Source organism: Seriola aureovittata, chromosome 19 (assembly GCF_021018895.1).
Source record: "Seriola aureovittata isolate HTS-2021-v1 ecotype China chromosome 19, ASM2101889v1, whole genome shotgun sequence".
NCBI lineage: Eukaryota > Metazoa > Chordata > Actinopteri > Carangiformes > Carangidae > Seriola > Seriola aureovittata.
Genome location: NC_079382.1, coordinates 1,309,084 through 1,327,107, shown reverse-complemented (window position 1 = coordinate 1,327,107; position 18,024 = coordinate 1,309,084). Strand labels below are relative to the sequence as shown.

General features: G+C 42.0%; 1 protein-coding gene across 1 annotated transcript in view; it reads left to right on the top strand.

Annotated features, from left to right (window-relative positions):
- lrfn2b (leucine rich repeat and fibronectin type III domain containing 2b) overlaps nt 1–18,024 on the top strand; it is a 138,384-nt gene that overhangs the window by 37,336 nt on the left and 83,024 nt on the right. Inside the window, exon 2 of the mRNA XM_056363318.1 lies at nt 300–352. The gene's annotated coding sequence lies outside the window, so the exon portion shown is untranslated. The remainder of the gene's footprint in view (nt 1–299; nt 353–18,024) is intronic.

Sequence of the window (18,024 nt, the reverse complement as noted above, 5' to 3'; positions counted from 1 at the left end):
TTTGTGTTCCTTTTACAAGTGTTTCCCCATATCTCCACACATTAAGTAATGTATTACTTAACATGTCACCTACTTTCTTGATCTCTTGCTCTTTCATTTGACGTTTGATTTTGTCTGACATCACCACTCACACTGTGACACTTCAAGTGATATGTCAAGTTCAACTGTGACAAAAAAAACATTTAAAATATCTTAACCTGTTTAAAGTGTATAAAACCACAGTGTGAGGAGTGTGTGTAGTCTTTTGTGTTTGGGTGAAACTGGACTGGAAAGCTGATGTTTGGTGTATCCTCTTACAGGGATGGCCCTGTAGTCCACTGGAAAGCTGTGTCCCTGTCTCAGCTGTTAAAAGGTGAGTAAAAAGTTCCTCCAGTCAAACTTTGAACAGTAACCTGTTTATCATTATGATAACATGGAGCTTTAGTAGAGTTTGAACGTTGTAAGTATATCATCATTACTGTCCTGGATGTGATTTGGTGCATGTTGTCTGCAGAACTTCAAAGCAAACTTGGGATCTTGCTTTTAATCCTGTTAACACTTCCAGACTTAAGTTTGTTCGTCTAAGTATTAGAAGATACACGCTGACTCCATAAAGCTCCACAGAGTGCTGGATTTGAGGGCTTATGTTTGAGGGAGGATAAGTTCGACCAAAAACTATCCAAAACTCTGGACTTAGAGTGTTTTCAGGTGATGTTTTGGATCTGGGAAGAGCCGCTGCCGCAGCTGCTCATGACTCAGGGAGAGAAGACAGTTTTCAGGAAGTGAGCTAGGAGCAGTGGCCCTGTAATCCACGCCAGTGATGGGCAGTGTGTGTGAGGCTTTAGCTGGACCTGATGAAGGAGAAGCTCTTACAGGCCGAGACGACCATGATCTAAGTAGGCAGCCAACGAGGCAGCGGATTGAGGTCACGTCAGCCAATCCAGAGCCAACAAAACTTAATGCGGCTGGCTGGGCTCGTTCTGCAGACTTGTGGCGATGGGACAGTTTTTCGGGGTCAAGTCATGCCTGGGCGTGAAATCAGAATGGAAACGTGTGAAGCAGGAACTTTGTCGAGGTTTCATATCTCAACCAACTTCAGGAAGTTTCTGCAAACATAAATTTGACTTGTGTTGTGTACTATGAGGAGACTGACTCAGAAGGAGGAACGGGACATTTGTATTTGTGACAGTGTTATTAATTTTGCTCTTTTGGTCGACAGCTAGAAGACCATCAGGGTTCATTGAGATGCTTTGTTGTGTTGTTTATCTCTGCCAAAGCGCTGCTGTGCAGACTCCCTGATCATCTGACAGTTTTCAGAGACAAGAGGAGGAGGATCCGTTGAGATTATTGCCAGCAGAGCCCCCAGAACCCATCCTGTGATGCACCACAAGCCACCGATCCATTAATTATACCTTCCACAAACATCAAAAGGGTTTTCTTGGCCAAGTGTCATGGGGTGTTGATTGTATTCATGAGTGCACATGACATTGGATGCTTCATATTCAATGAGCCTTACAGTCTGAGGAGGTCACAGTGCCTCCTCACCCCCTACAGCTCATTTTTTGTGATTGGAGCCTCATGAAAGTTGTGTTTCCTGCTTGTAGAGCCAGCCCATGGTATAGCACACACCTGTCTCTTAAAGGGATATTTTTCATAGTCTTTTCTATTTTCCTTATTGGTTATAACTGATTGTGTCTGGTGTCTGTGGCTCTGTGGCAGCTCTGCTGAAGGTCGTTGCTAGCAGCTAGCAGCCTGGTGAATAGTCCCTCTGCCTATGGCACTGGAGGTGTCACTCTGACAGAGGGCCTCATTAGAAACAGCTTCCCTGCAGACCAGTTTCCTCCATGGTGAGAGAACAGACACCTGGAAACTGTGTCTTTAAGCTGAATCGATTTCTGCTGCACACCATGCGGACTGCACCCAGTGATGGTGTGCAGGCTGTTGCAAAGATTTTATTACTGTATACTACCACATGACCATAATATATCAAGAAGGAGGAGAGAGGGTGGTAATAGGATTATCGATCAATACTAATACTTCAGTTACTTTAGCAGGTTGTAGGTTTTCTAGCTGTCTATTGCATTGACAAGGACAAAAGGCCAAAAGCTCTCGAACATGATTGAGACAAAATAGTGCGACACTTCCAGTATTTTTAACGGTGATGTACCTGTTCTTTATTCTTTATGGTTTCTATTCACCACAACAACAAGTCAGTGTAATGGGGTGAGTGAGTGGGGTCTGTACCACATGATGATCCAGGCTGAGGACAGTGTTCATGTTGCTGTTCCTCCTGGCTGTTGTGTGAGGTCAGTATAGGTTCCAGATTTAATGCTCTTTTCTTTTCTTTTTTTTTTTTACATTCTTTTGTTTTGAAGAAATAAAGTAACACTTAACAGCTGCTGCAGTCACAACCCACACATGCACTCCACCAGGTGAACCACCGGGGCCCGAGACAGACTATGTTTCTTATTGAGTCTCTCACACAGAGCACAGCCTCCGTCTGGATCCACAACAGTTTAGTCTTTATTTACTTCAACTCCAGAAGGTAACAGACTTTCATTAGAGGCAGGTCTTTATGTCTCACTCCCTCTGTTTGATACGTAGAGTTGGTCATAGCCGTTAGTACGAAGCCTCGTTACCGATGTTCGCTGTGTCTTATGTTTATTCCTCTGCCTCCTTCAGTAATAATGATACATGGAAGGAAAGTAGTTTATTTGCAGCCGGAAAGCCAGAGCAGCTCAGTAGACTGTGGCTCAGCACTCTGCTGACCAGTTGTGGAAATATCATCACTCAGTCAGTCAGTCATTCAGAGTGTTTAAGTTGTAACAGAGCTTTTCCAAAAACTACCTCCAGGATGTGTAAATCTGGAAACCTTGGCTTGGTGTTTAGTGTGTACAAGGTTGAACAAGCTCAATGACCTGAGTGACAACCTATAGTTGCCTCTTATTTAAACCGTGAGAACATATAGATGAGTATGATCAGGGGCCAGTTTCATAAAGATGTGTCAGACTGGTGTGTAGTGTTGGTCCAGTCTTTTAAGACAAAAAATTTAGACACTTTACCCCCAGGCTAACTCAGGCCTAAGACCAGTGTTACCACGGTAACAAACAATGTACCCAACAACAAAAAACAGGAAAACATGGTTTGGGGTTTGCTAACATTTTTATAAAGAGAGCAAAGAGAAGGGAAATTATAAGTAGCAGCCCTCTAACGTTTCAGTCGATGAAAACGCCTTATTTCTTAACAAGGCTTTTGTAAGACTATTGTCTCATTTACGGTTTGCAGGCATTTCTGCTTCTCTCTCTCCCTTCCTCTTGCTCTCTCTGCTCAGTGTGTCTTATATTTAGTTGTTCCTCTGCCTCCTTTAGTGATAACATTACATTTAATAAATGTAGTTTGATCACTGTAATGGAGGCGAGGCTCAATGAACTGGAAGCGTGGCTCTGTACCATGGAAACCCAATTGTTAGCTGCTGTAGTTAGCCTGCCCCCGGTTAACGTTAGCTCCCGGTAGCAACCTATACATGGTCCATCCATATACTAGGTTTTTTCTTAGTCTTGTTAAAATGATTGGTTATGAATTGTACCATGAAGGCTTAGTCCTAATCACAGCGACCCGGGTTTGAGTCCGCTCCATGACCCTTTGCTGCATATCATCCTCTCTCTCCCCCTCTCTCTCTCTCTCTCTCTCTCTCACTCACTTTTTTAAAATAACTTTAAAAAGTGATGAACCTGCTGAGACACACTTGTTGTTCAGCGCTTTGTGATTTTTTAAGTTAAAAATATTCAACAACAAGTGCGTCCCAGCTGGTGCATCACTTTTAAGTGTCCCTTGGAAACACTTGTGTTGTGTTGTGAGTATTTACAGCTCATGCTTTGTCAAACTGATAAAGATTTTTTCTTAAGTTGTTTGTGTTTTGTCTATTTGCATGTGTTTTCTTAAGAAGCAATGCTGAGCTCTCAGGGCAGATAAACCTACACTACAATGTCTCTCTTAAAAGGACGAAAATACTAATGAGGACACAAATCGCTTTCACATGAAAACAACATTTTGAAATTTAAATGGATTCATGTTGAAATATTCTGAACCTGCAGCTCTTCTAATGGTGGTAGCTCTAAAACAACTCTACTCTCTGTGTATATATATATCTATCTCTATGTGCCCTCTATGTATCTTGGTTCTGTTAAAAACATATTGATGCTAACATAAAGCATGGTTTGGGTGGTTAGCTTATCACACAGTTCCCAATGCATGTCTGCAGTGCATTCACACAGTAATGGAAGAATGGGAAGAGCACAAAACCCTCGTGTGACATTGATCCCAATGCTTGTTGTGCTACATATTAGTAGCAGTTCATTTACAGTGGCAATGGATACAAATGTAATTAGCTTTATCAACTGAATTAGAGTTGATCGTGATTTTTAGTTTTAAAACTGCGAGTCCGGGTGGGTTTGCAGCCGTGTTTCCTTGTTGACACTTTCACAGCTGTTTTAGCCACCTCAGTGAACCATCATCTTCATCACATCATGCATCACACATTCTGCACTCTTCTACAATCATGATAGGTTCAACTGCAAAATTAGGCTGATAAACAGACTGAACTGCTGTTGTGTTTTCACTTCATCATTCAGTCTGATGTGTTCAGCTGGGGACAGCAGAGCTGTCGATGAACACAACACCAGAATTATTGGAATTATGAGGTGTAGGTGGCATCTGAAACCAGGCGGTGAGGCGCTTTCCTTTGTGTTTCTTGTTGCTGTGCAGATAATGGAGGCAGGCTGCTCCCATCCTGGCTCCATAGCACTGATTAGGACTGGCAGTACTACAGTATTCACAGACTGTGAGGAGGGGGTAGAACTGTTCAAGGGCAGCTAATGCATTTATTTGCAGTGCATGTTCCTGAGAGGGCAAGAAATATGTTAAGCATAAGAAACACAACCAGGAAGATGGAGTGTTGTTATAGGGTGCGGCTGCACAGAGTGTCCAGTCTGATGATGCTACAGAGAGAAGTGAAGGTTCTCCTCAGACTGCAGCTGTGTGCTGATGCGTAACCACTTTTCCTGTGCTGTGTACTCGCCGGGCGCCTGCAGTCGCAGCTCTCACATAAAAAGAGGATGTGGAAGGTATGAACAGTGTATCGGTCAGCACCTTTCAGTCCACCACCGCTGTAGACTTTAAAACCCCCACTCCTATTCCCTAATGTCCCCAGACGTTTCTGATTACGAAGGCACTCTTTGACCACAAGAATTTATTAATAATTCACAGAATATTTGCATGCACTCACTAATAGAAGGCCCCATCCTGTGCCTTTGCTGCATGTACTGTATCCTGTTAGTGCCCGAGTGGCTGCAGTTTGTTTGAGATTGAAGTAACAGAACATTTTCTTTTCCTCTATTGACTAGTTACAGACATCTTTATTTAAAAAATGGTCAAAAGTCTGTATGAGGTGTGACCTCATGGCTACATATGCAGGGCGTGTCTGATATGAGCATTAGAGAGTCTGTTGACCCAGTGACGGGCCGTCTAATGTCTCTTACGGTACATGATGGTTCGTCATATAGGTAATTTGCATAAAGTTGAACATTTCTGAACTGCAAATACTGAAGCTGCTGGAACCTTCAGAGTCTGTGAGTGGTGGACAGGGCGAGCACATTTTTCCAAGGTTCAGTTCACAATCATTACTATCCTTCCGAAAACGTGGTCTACAAAGGTGTGGTTCCGTCATAGACCACGAAGCCCGAACCAAAGCGAGATGGTCTGGTCTACAGAGGATTTTCACTTTGTGTCACCAGCTGTGCCGTTGCGGCTCCTGTTGCCTAGCAACCTTGACAACAAATAACTTTATTTCACAGAAACTTGAGGTTTTAACGCCCTTGGTTAGCTATACCGTTAGCTGTTGAACTGAGCTGAAACCCAATACTGACATTTAGAAGTGAAATCTTCAGGCTCTCTGTCGGTGTTGTTTGCTGCCTTATTATTTTCATTACCAGCACGCAATGAATCTTGGGATAGGTCGGGCCACAAAGGATCCACCTGTTGGTGCCTTCATGGCCCAGGAAAGGAAGTGTTAGAAATGGGATCTAGTCACGCTGCTTCAAATGCAGTCTCTGAAGGATGAGACCCATGAATTTGGACACAGCTCATATGTGTGAATGGAGGGTTCGATGACTGACTGCAAACTGTCAAACCTGAAAATGAAAGTGAGATCATGATCTTGGAATGTCACAATCTGCTTTTAAGGCCTGGTCGGGTGGCTAGATCATGGCACAGCAAACATCAGCACGTCCTAACGTGGTGGTGATAACAGGTGATGACTGTAATTGATAAATTAGCAGTTATCACCAGCACGGCAGCCAGACAGTAACATGCTAGCATTAGTCATTCCCAACAGCTCGTCAGGCTAGCTTACTTGCTAATTGTTACCTAATTGTTAGGAAGCCAGCTATTCACTAAAAGGACCCTGAGTTATCATTTTCTTCAGTTACAGGGGAGTAATCAGTAATAGATTAGCTTTTCAAAGTAACTTTCATAACACTGTTATTTATTGTTAGTATGTTAGGTGTGGAGGATGGTGATAAATACATTTGAAATTCTAGTAGTACAGCTATGGACTGGGATTTGAATGCTGTACAGTGTCACCTACAGTTCCAGAGTGTCTGCTCAGTTACCAAGTACCACAGAAGAAGACATGCTGATATAACCCATCAGGCACCTTGGGAGATTCCACTCACTTCCTGATTATGTAAGTTAATAGACACTGTAACTGTGATAACGGAGACTGTTTTCACATTCTTTGGTAGCTAAAGCCGTTAGAGGGAGTGAAAACATTGTCTTGGGCATAGAGAGTTTTAAGATTATTTCATGTACGATATCATTCGTCAGCCATGTTGGCTGCTCTGACATAGGTTGTAAAGGTTTTAGGGAACAGCAGATGGTTGTGTTTGGCTCTTTATTTTGCACATCTGTGTGGTCACAAGGCTTCATGCTGACCGTCACCGTGCAGCCCAAAATGTATGATCTAACTCACAATTACACTTAGCACCTGTATTTGTATGATGATGGCAATTAAAAATTGTATTAAGAAAATAAAGAGTTTTGTCATTCCTTTGTAAAAGGAATGGGCGATGTGTCATAAGTGTCGTCGATAATATCAGCATCATTCAGTCAGTCAGGCTGCAGTGTTGTGTTGTCGAGTTTATATCAGATATATTGAGTAGTACAGCAGTACAGTGGACTCAGTAGGAGAAGGCGGATGAAGTGAGAGCCACGGTATTGAAGACCTCATACATCCTCATGAAAGCAGTGTACTTGGTGGAGGGCTGGATAAGAAGTGCAAGTATGACATTGGTGTAATGGGTGCTTATCAGTGAGGGAAGAGGGTGCATGTGAAAGACCGCTAGCTCTCCTTGAGTTTCACAGATTGTGATAACAGCAGTGGGAAGTAGATACGGTGTGTGTGCACGGTGTTGGCTCTTCCCCCGAGGGAAGGAGTGCGTATCGCAGTAATGAATTGCAGAGGAGATGACCCTGTTGGGTCTGCTGCCTGCTGTGAACACACATAGTGGATATATTGTGTTTCCCTTAGGCATGTGGACTGACTAATTGGCAGATGGATAGCTAAATTCAAGTTCTTCAGTGGTCTACACTAGTCTGTTGAGTCCGGTTCCTGCTGGCCTCATTTTGTCCTTAACTGTTTTTATCCAGTGTCACATTAGTTTATTGTATCTCTTTTGTTTTCCCCACTGTGGACAGCGTGAACCTAAACAGTATGATGCCCTGAGGTAAAAGAAAGCAAAGCTCCAAAGTTTCTGTCACACTGAAGATAAACAGGGAGCTAGTGTCAAAGAATGCAGATACCTCTCTCCTAGAGGTTTTTTCTCTGAACAAGGTAAGCTTCTGCAAGTTTCACTCTAATAAGTGTGGCCAGTTGCAATGGGCAGGGAGAAAAACACTTGGTCGACTAAATAAAATTTCAGGTCATTCTTTGACTTTAACCAGCTCGTCAAGTCCTCCATATTAAACCACCATTTGATTTTACACCCCTGCGAGCATCTTTGTTTAGTGCCTTACACATCAGTGTTGTGTGTTGTTGTATGAACGTAAATGTTTTCTAATCTGACGCCTCTGTGGTAGTTAGGTTTAGGGAATAATCATGGCTTGAGTTTAAATAAACTTCATTAATATTAGGGATCCTTTAACACCATGGTTAAAATATTTACCATGTTGTACAAGTTGAAGATCAATAATTAGCCGTTTCTCAACACAGAGAAGGCAAAGTCCGGACTCCTGTACTTGGGAGTTCAAACTTCACAAGTTCACCTCAGAAGTCCAGACTACCGAGGACAGGAGGACCATTAGTACCTGGAGCAGCAGCGTTCTTCCTTATATCAGACTGTACTGTGACACACTCCTCTAAACTCAAATCTCCACAGAGTGTAGCAAAATATGCACTTCATATCCAATCTGTAATATATATGAAAAATTTAATGAACTTTACTATGAAGCACTATATATTATATTATATATACTACTCTATATATTTATTTTTGTTGAGATGTGCTGGTGTATTTGTAGAGAAGCTCACAGAGGCAGAGCTGATGTAAACTCTCAAAATCAATCATGTTCTTTTTAGCATCTTCTCAGACTAACCAGCAGCAACAAATATTATATTACAACTCAGATCAATTTTCATCTTCCAAAAGTCATTTTTATCATGTTTAAAAACACTGCAGACACAGAGCCGCGGGCAGATGACCAACGGGCTGCAGGGATAACACTACTGCGACGACGGTAGAAACGACTGTTTGGTTGGAAATGCATTCTGGGATACTAAGCTGTCCCAAGTCCACACATGAACCGATGCATCCTGGATAAAATTGGTGGAGCAAGAACACCTCAGGATATTTGATCCGTACTTGGGTAGATGTAGACTTTGAATTGGAACAACTTGGACTGAGACTGACATTTCACAAGAATACAAGAACACAAGTACAGAGAAGAACGCAGACTGAGGAACGGCTATCATCATAGTTAAATGAAATGGGAAATGAGCAGTGGTCTACTCTTCTGTTCATCCATCAATCCAACCCAACCACCTCCCTCTACAAACTTAGGTGGCTCTGGAACATCACTCTATGTCCTGCTTTGGTCCCAAATAACAATGTTCCCTAACCTGAAGAAAGTAGTTGTCTTTAACCCAACCCAACCCTTCTAAGTAGTTACTTTAACCCTAGTTTGACTCATCAGATGTAGGCTGTGGGTATTAGCCTGCCACTCTCCTCCCGTTCCTCTTCCCTTGCCTGCAAGATCCAAGCTTCAGCCTCCACACTGAAAACTGCGAGTTTTGATAAAGATCTGGATCATGTGCTGTTGCTCAGTCCACATGCTGTTCTTTGTGGTGTTTTCTTTGCAGGGGATCAGTCATTTTAACGACAGCGCTCACTTCCCCATGTGCAAATGTTCCACCAAGACAAGTTCCCTCCCAGCACTATTTTGCAGGGGCGCTGTCGCTGCATCCTGGGCTCAGTGCGAGCCAGAGTGTTTCTCCCCCACAGCAGAATGATAATAGGTGCAGCCAGACCATTACTCTTCAGACCTGACGCAGAGCTGTGGAGATAGATCTGGCTATATGAGGTTACGTTAACCCAAACCAGGATCTTCTATCTCTGCCTGAACCTAACCAAACCTTAACCAGATCAGTGGCTTGTACAGATCCACTGCAAGTAACACAGACTACAAGAAAAATGTTTCCAGGGGACACTAAAAAGTGATAACCACAGCTGGGACACACTTATTGTTGCAATGATGACTCATGAAGTTGCTGAGGTCAACTATCTGTCATATTATTCCAGAGATCTGCTGTTGACCCTGCATTGTTTCAGACGCTGTGTTGTGTTTTCAGTATTTGCTGCTCATTTGTGTTTTCTGCAGCATTTTTCTGAATGTATTGTCAAATTGGTGAAAATGTTTTCTTAATTTACTATTGTTTTGGTTATTTACTTTTTTTTTTTTTAAGTATATTTTTTGGGCTTTTTATACCTTTATTGGACAGTGCAGTGGAGAGAGACAGGAAACGGGGAGGCAGAGAGGGGAATGACATGCAGCGAAAGGCCATCCGATGCGGGATTCGAACCAGGGGCGACTGCAGTGAGGAATGTAGCCTCTACACATGGGGCGCCTGCTTAGACCACTACGCCACACGACGCCCCTATTTACATATTTTAGGAGTGTTTTGTGTTCTGCCACCGTACCGTTGTATGAATAATGATATTTTGTTATGTAGTATGTATGTATTGGCATCTATAAGAGGTCCGTGGCTCCGTCCTCAGGTCTCTGACCCTGTCCGTAACACAAGCAAATTGAGACACTGTAGATAAATGTAGTAGTAGCATCTAGCTGTTTAATACACTTTACTTACTTACTGTCAGAGGTTCTGAATTAAGACTGTATCGAGTTTCTATGGATCAATGCTAATGTTAGCTAGTTTTCTAACCTTGCCTTAAGTTACAGTTAAGCCAACTAATGTTAGCTAGCTTATAAGGCATCCTTTCTAATGTTAGCTCGCTGATAAGGCGTCCTTTCTAATGTTAGCTAGCTTATAAGGCATCCATTCTAATGTTAGCTAGGTGATAAGGCGTCCTTTCTAATGTTAGCTAGCTTATAAGGCATCCTTTCTAATGTTAGCTAGGTGATAAGGCGTCTTTTCTAATGTTAGCTAGCTTATAAGGCATCCTTTCTAATGTTAGCTAGCTGATAAGGCGTCTTTTCTAATGTTAGCTAGCTGATAAGGCGCCCTTTCTAATGTTAGCTAGCTGCTAAGGCGTCCTTTCATTTCCAATGTTGCTGTTGATTTCATTTCAAACATTTCAGAGAGAAATATTGTACTTTATTTGACAGTGACAGCTTTCAGTTCACTGAAGCGTGCGTCTGTGCTGTTCTGGGTTCCCTTTTCCCCTGGAGAGAAAGTTGACCCCCCCTGATTGTCGTATAATTCACAATCTGGTTTCCATTACCAATGAGGAGCTAGAACATATAGCACACTCTAGAGATGTGTGACTCTCATATCACCTGAATTTGTGCAGTGTGTCCACCACGGCCCCGACATGATGACTATCCTGTTCAGAAATCCTCTCCATCACTGTTCAGTCAGTGGGCTATGATTAGTGGCATTTTACAGACACTAAAGAGTCTAATAGTCTTTGTTTATATTCACTACAAAGCTGCACATTTGCTGCTGGCAAAGTTTACATTGCTTAAAACTACATCTTTTGAGTCATGTCATTTGTATTCTGTTTTTGAATTTGTAGGAATTCTGATGTTGCAGAGGGTGTTGCGTGCGTAAGCTTTGCAGCACTGTTAAAGATTTTATCTGTCAGAGTATCTGTACAAGTTGGCTTTTCTTATCATCATTTCAGTCGGAGCAATTATAAAGTGACAATGAAAACCACTTCTGTGACAGCAGCAAATTAAGAGATGTGTGTAAAGCGGTGTTGTTCTTTCAGCACTATAAAACCACAAAACCACCACCACCACTGCACTGCCATTCTCAGATGTTGCAGACAGTCTGTCTTTGTGATTCAATTACTGACCCTTTTGTTGAGCTGACAGCATTATCACATCTAACAGTTCCTCCCGTAGAGCCTTCACTCCTGTCGAGGTCCACAGGGGGACAAAAAATGTTTATTGGTTTCTTCAAGCAATATTCCCAGCTCACACATTTCACACTCTGCTGATCTCTAGACTTCAACTCAACTGCAGCTGTGCTCATCTAAATCATTTAGTTAGTAGTCCCCTGAACTGAAAACACATGGAGATGCAAAGTTGGTAATTATGGTAATTTTCTAATTCTCTACCATGGATGCCCCCATCCATGTTAGAGGAGTTTGGCCTTACTCCCCTCCATCTGGTCTCTTGCACACACAGTATATCTACCCTCCTTCTCTTCATCATATCAGCCAGCTCTCTCCCTTTTAACAGTCATAGTGCCAACATTTAATGCTGCAACTCTCACCACCAATCTCCTGCCGTTCTTCTTCTGCCCCCTATCCTCCTCCTTCGCCCAACAGTATGATCGTTTCCACTGGCACGCTGCTGGCCAACAGCACCGCTGGTGGTCGTTAGTAACCCGACCTCGACTGATCTGGTGTGGAAATCTGATTTATGATCTGCATATTTTCCACTCACTCCAACTGCAGTAACATGTATGAGTCGTGGCGGTCTGAGTGCCAGATGATATATACTAGGAACACAAGTCACATTAAATTAAAATATAAACCATTTGTGTGAAAGTTTGTCATAATTCCTGTGTGACGTCTTGAGTAATGGTTAAAAGGTGTATGCTGGGGTCACCGTGACCTTGACCTTTAACCTTGAGCCAACAAAATCTAATCAGTATGTCCTTTAGTGCAAATCAACATTTGCACCAAATATGAAGTTTGTTCCTTCAAGGCATTTTACTGAGATATTCGTTCACAAGGCCAAACCCGTGTTTTGTGAGGTCACCTGAGACATTGTGTCCACAAGAATGGGACAGACGGACATACGTACATACGGATGGACAACCTGAAAACAATATGCCTCTGGCTCTGGATGTCGCCGGTGCAAAGGCATAAAAAAAACTGATTCAAGTTGCAATGCAATGCATCAAGTGAAACGAATTACTGCAGACACAGATAGAGATGTTTCTTGTATGTGAATCTCTTTCACTGTGAGTTTGAACCAAAGCACTCAAACCTCTTAAAATACAAGAAGTGTCTGTGGAGTTAGTTTCTCCAGTCTGTGGCATTGTGCCGTTCAAACACTGTAAAGCCAATTACTGCAAAGCATTTCCTGAGGACACACGCAGCTGTGAGTCAGCATGGACCCTCAAATCAAATTTAAAACTGCATGATGAAACAGTACACTAAACTTTACAGCTACAACGAGAGCAATAAAGACATCAAACAACCAGGTCAAAGTCATAACTATCACGTCGCACAGTACATAGTCATATTCGCAATTTTGCGGATCCATTTCACCGCTGCACGGTACAGTTTAGTATGGCTGGAGAACAAATATATTAACATCAGTCAATAATAACACTCTGCAGTACTCGAAACTATTAATCTAAGTCCAAGGGTGGAGACAGTCACACATGATCTCTCCCTTTCTTCATGCCTTCTAAAGCCAGAGTGACATGTAAACAGCAGTTTAAGGGTGGATGAGGTTAATCTCACTAACTAGGTGACCTGTAACCGGGCTGGATTAAACTAGAACCAGGCCTCATTAAACATACAGATTATGGTGGTCAGTCATTAGCTCAGCATCATCTCCACCCAGCATTTAACTACAGATATAGTAGCAAGGGTATTCTACATATTATACAGACTCTCAGTATTACATAATACGATTTAACAGCCCCGCCCACTATACCTCACTTCTATACTTATAGACTTCAATGTAATACATTTTATTCCAGCATTCCTGACATCGTGTAAAGTAGGTGAAATAGTTTTTCAGATCAGCCAGCTGCATCACACACAGTAATGAATAAACAATAATATTAAAAAATATTAACCAACACATAATATCACACTGTTTTCCTGCGTAATGAGAACGAACCAGATGATGTCGCAGTCATGCTGCTGATGTCACCAGGGTTATCTCGGCTTCTTGACCCCGTTACACCGGGGGGGCATTTTTACCAGAGTCGAACAAATTATGCTGTTGCGTTGCATTGTGGGAAATATGAGATCCAGTGTGTTTGAAGGGGATTAAAAGTCTCATCCACTGATGCCTCTATTGTGTTTTTAATCACAAGCATTATAGAAGTGCAATTCTAGATAACTGTAACTCTCCTTCAGTACATTTTTATTCCTCCGTGCCTGAGTCTGGATAATCAGTGATGTAACCTGAAACTAGTTGTGGCGCCATAATTCTAGTTCTGATTACACTTTCATTCTTTTTACCAAGTAATATTTTTTAACAAACTTGTCATGGAGTATTTTTTGTTTGCTGCTGCATTTATTTTCTTTTTTCTTTTGTATGAATGTGTTAAAGCTGTTTACTATTTAAAGACAGAAATTGGTACTGACCATGTTCATGTATCCTGATGTTGTTTAATCCATAAAAGACCTATAACTAATCCGGAGTCTCTCTATAGTGAAAATGTCCAGTCTGCTGTGTGGTTGTCTCAGTGGGACTCAAATCCTCTGGATTTGGTAGAAGCAGCTGCAGAAACTCTGGTCCTGTATATGGATTTAGTATTAACAATTATTTTGTCAGTTTGCCAGTCTGTCTTACACTCAGTCATAATTTAATACAGTAAATTCTCAAATAAAAGCTGGTCATAATTACAAAAAGTAATTTCCACTGCACTAATCCCATCATTGCAACAACAGTTATGTCATAATCACCACTCTATACTTCTATACAGAGATACTGTTTCACTTGCTTATCATTTCACTTCTTTGCTCTGCTTTTGAGCCACTGAAGGACTCTGCCATATGATCCACTGGAAGGCTTTTAATGTGAAACACTGGTGTATCATATAATGTTGAGGAAGTCATTATTCTAACCCAAATCAGGATCTTCTCCTAAACCTAACCATGATAGTTATTATATTAACCGTGGCAACACAGTTATCTACGCCACTGTCAATACAGTCCATGTGTTTATTATTGTAACCATGACAACCAAGGTCCAGTACACCTGCCACCGTAGCGGCGCTATTTCAGGAGACAATCCTGTGGGTCGTATCAGAGGGTTGAAAAAAACGACCAGTGTTGTCGTTCAGGTTGGAGGAGGAGTTGGTGAAACAATTTCACATCAGATGAGGAGGGCATTCATCATTCATAATAAATGATTTGCAAGAATTTTATGCAAATTCTTTTCACGACATATTACAAATTGCACAAATACAGCTCTGAGGAAATGTAAGAGTTGTGAATTTGACATACTCAGAATCTGAAACATAGGATTACATTACAAAATCATTGAAATCTCATAGTTAAAATTCTGTGGTGAAATATGTTTCCTATGCCAGAGATGGCGGCCATGTCGAAATCTTGACATTTTGAGTGGCTAATGGGATTTTTCAAAAGGAGTGGCTCCAGAGGGACAAACATACCAGTTTCGGTTCTTGTATCCACATTTGAAAGATTATTGCAGTTACCTGCTGCACCAGTAGAGAAGCCTGACAGCTGAAGATCAAGTAGGAAAGGGGAGGTGGTGTCTATAGCCTTCTTCTGAGCTGTGAGGATCAAGGCGGGCAGTGCTGGCCAAATATTTCCCCTGCACAGCGCTGTCACTCATTACAGCTGCACACCTGTCCTGAGGCTCAGAGAATCCCATTAGCAGGAGCAGAGAGTGGATGAGGTCGGGCAAAGACATAGTCTCATCTTTGTTTTAATCAATGGACGGAGTCTGTGATTGCTTTTCACCCAGGTAGACGTGTCTGACATGCCGAATGGGCCGTTCACTAGTTTGTGTTACCACAAAGCAAATGGGCCACTCGCCTTTATCTCTGCTTTGTTCCTGTTCCCAAGGTTGACGAGTCCCTGTGGTTTGATCTTCAGTCTCCGCAGACATGGAGATTTATTTAGCAACACAGCTAACGTGTTGCTGTTAGCATCCGCAGTGAATAACAATTGGAGGACTGCAGATGCTCAATGCCACCTGTGTGTGTGTGTGTGTGTGTGTGTGTGTGTGTCTGTGTGTGTGTGTGCATGTGTGTGTGTGTGTGTGTGTGTGCGTGGTAGTGATAGTGGTGGCTAATATGTTTGTCAGACAGATCTCGGGGATGTTAGTTGATGTTATGCCCCTGTGAGGACACAGTGTTGTTGGCTTTAAGTCCAAAGTGTAATGAACATGCAAATACGTACATTACAACAAACTTCACAACACACAAACAGGGGGTTGTGGGAATTTTTCGGGAGTCCTGTGGGTCACAGGATTCACAGCTCACAGCCTGCGGACAATGATCTCGGTGGTCAACGATCATCAGAGCGATTGCTGATAGCTCATGCCTTTGCAAATGTCAAGGATACTAGGCTTGTTTTCCCATTAATGTATTAACTCATTATTATTATTATTATTATTATTATCATTATCATTATTATCAATATCATTATCATTATTATTATTATTATTTGTCATAGTAATTCAATATTAAATTTGATTTGCCCTGGCATAGTTTCATGCATATAACCACTGCTTACAACACTGACACATACACACTCCGATCAGCTGATTGTCACTACAGTGCTACTTGTTGTGTGTAGGTGCTGCGCTGTGATATAAGAGCGCAGGAGATGGACAGACAGAACGTTTAGTTCAGTTACTTATCCTGCTGCTTTTTGAGGTTCTAAATAGAACTTTGGGAACTCTGCTAACAGCTGTTTCTCCTTGTCTCCTCCTTCTGACCCAACCCCCCGGATGGGACGGGACAGGACGGGACAGGACTCATTCTTCAAGATTGGGACAGGATGGGAGTTTTTGGGGGGGTTTTTTCATGGGATTGGGACGGGACAATAATCTTTTATGGGAGCAGGATGGGTATGGTTGTGATTGAAAGTATTAAATAGGGAGGGTTAATTTCAATGGATGTTGGATTGTTTCGGTGGGCATCATATCAAAGTGTCTAAAACATGTTTTCCCTGCTGGCCCCGCCCACAGCAGTTCATCACTCTGCCGGTCCGCCTCTCTTAACTGTCAGCACTGACTGTGCATAACTACCTCACACAACCCCACCTCAAATAACCCGAACGATCCTTTTAATGAACCATGACATGTACATATGCACTGTCCCATTGAGAGATTACACAATTAGAAAAATACATGTATGGGACCTTTAAACTAATGGCATAATAGATGCGCATTGTCCAATACCATCCACACTGCCATTATTCACTTAAACTAACAAACACTAAACCGTAACACATCCACATTGCTATCACACCCATCCAATACAAAACGACCACAGACAAAACCTGCCTTCTTACTGAACAGCGGTCGGCACGTCTCTATCGCGCTCGGCCTACATGACCAGCAGCTAGTCAGTTAGCATGCTGCAGTTTGTTTAGACTCACTAAATTCACCTGCTAAAGTTATTCCTACACAGATATTTTACCTTCAGCGTGCTCCTTCTGACACTGTAAACACACGTATGTTGTTGAACATATTAGACATTGTTCTTACCTATAAGGGGAAAGAAATAAAGCAGACACTTTTAAGTCCAAAGTGTAACGAACGAGCAACACACTCCCCTACAGGAACTGGGGAGGCCAAAACAATCAAAACACAGCTCTATACTGAAGTAATGGATTGGATATAATTATATTTGGAGAGATTGAGAAAATTCCAAACTGTTATTTTAAATGCAGTTTTTCAAAATTTAGAGAAAGGGCATTAGAGTGTATTTCCAACACCTACTGTCATCTTTTTACATTCAGAGCAAAATTTATATCAATTACATTTACAGAGCAAAGATTTCCTCCCTGGAAATCTGCAGTCCTCTGTGCTGCAGCTCTTCCTCATCATCATCATCATCATCATCATCATCATCATCATCTACTGTCTGCGGCCTCACCTTGAATCCTTATCGCCGCGGTCTTCTCGTCCTTCCCGTTTGGAAAATGAAAAGGAAGAGTCACACCGGTGTAAATTGCAGATGTGAGTGTAATGTAGACGGGGAGTTGGTGGCTTGGGAAATTAAGGCTTGCTGATAGCTTGTGCTGAGAGCGTTATCACTCTTTAAATCATTACGTCTCCATTCTGCAATGCAAAGCTCCTCAGCAGCAGCTCGGACTGTGCAATGCACAGTTTTTATCATACCGTTGTATGTTTATATGTGTCTGAGGTAACTATTATATAAAATGTCATTTGAGATCTTTGAATATCCACTGACACTCTTTATCCCCCTCATCTCAGGAGATTTAATTTATTGCTTTTCAAACAATGCCAAGTACTGTTATATATATAACACAAAGAAATGCTCTTCTTCAAAGAGCATGGGGCCCAAGGACACACCTTTAAGTTGAGAACATATGCCCATAAAAAATGTACAGG